This window comes from Frankliniella occidentalis, unplaced genomic scaffold (genome assembly GCF_000697945.3).
Source record: "Frankliniella occidentalis isolate FOCC.00 unplaced genomic scaffold, Focc_3.1 Scaffold224, whole genome shotgun sequence".
Lineage (NCBI taxonomy): Eukaryota > Metazoa > Arthropoda > Insecta > Thysanoptera > Thripidae > Frankliniella > Frankliniella occidentalis.
The window spans coordinates 175,710-177,051 of record NW_026267350.1 but is presented as its reverse complement, the minus strand read 5'-3'; positions in this window follow the sequence as shown (position 1 = coordinate 177,051).

Sequence of the window (1,342 nt, the reverse complement as noted above, 5' to 3'; positions counted from 1 at the left end):
AAGCGAAGGAAACGTCTGTACAAAAAGCTGCATGGATTTTACTGAATTTTACATCAACACATTCATGTAATTGACAAAAATATCGAGTCTTTAGGTGCGACGTGTCTGGGTACAAATAATCACTTTTCCAAACTTCTTAAGGACGAAATGACAGAGTGCGAGTTGTCGTAGGTACGAAAACGGCCGGGGTGAGTTGCCCTACCATTTTGCCTCTTACAGGCAGATATTGTACTATCATTTTAACTTTTTGGTGAGTTTTTCAGCGCCTTTTCTCAGACTTCTCGTCGATTAGTCGTTGACTTCAATTGACTTTTTTGACCTTTTTTCGACTTTTTATTTGACTTTTTCGACTTTTTATCTGACTTTTTTGACTTTTCCCGGGAGAAAAAATCAGCTGAAGAAAGTCGGACTTTTACTGTGAAAAAGCGAAATTTACCTGAGCCGGGACTGGCACTTACCTGATTTTAACTGATTTTTACCGACACTCAACTGAACAAGCTGATCTACCCCAACTTTAACATGATATACTTGAACACTTAACTAACAATTATCCGCAATTATCTCAAATTAAGCTGATGAGAGATCAGCATCAACATTCAGCTCGATTCAGTTATATTCAGTTATCTGTCGGGTCAACACTAACTGACTTAAAGTAATATTTTACTGATCTCTTGCTGAAATTTATGTTCAGCTCTTTACCATGTTTACTCAGCGATGGGTCGACTTTATAAAAACTGATAAGAGTCTAATATTTGCTGAACTTTGCTGAAGTGTCAACGACAGGCATTTGTCAGCTGGCGCTCATGTTGTATGCATCTGATTTAAGACTGAATTTAGTTGAGATTGGCATCCGTGTGCAAATCAGGTGGGATCAGTATCACGTCAATAAGTCATAAATGACGTGGAGCTGAAGTTACCTGGAGCCGACGATGTCAGCTAGTTGTCAGCAAAATTGCAACCATCAATTGAACTGACGGAAAGATGATTAGAGCTAACTAAAACTGAATTTTCTAGTCAGCTAACTTCAGTTTCGATTCTAAAAAGAGTTATCTAGGATCAGCTTTTGTTCATGTTAAGTCAGTTATGGCAGCTAACTTACAGCTAGATCAGTTAAAATCAGTAATAATCAGGTAACTTCAGTCAACATCAGTTTTCTTTTTCTCCCGGGTTCATTTGACTTTTTTGGCTTTTTTGACTTTTCTAATGACTTTTTGACTTTATCTTGACTTTTTTCTTGACTTTTTTATTCCCGTACACCTACTTTTTAGAGTGGTGTACCCCTTGGCAGAAACAAATCAGAGGCACACTAACTGAAAATTGAAGCTATATCATGAGATGCAAC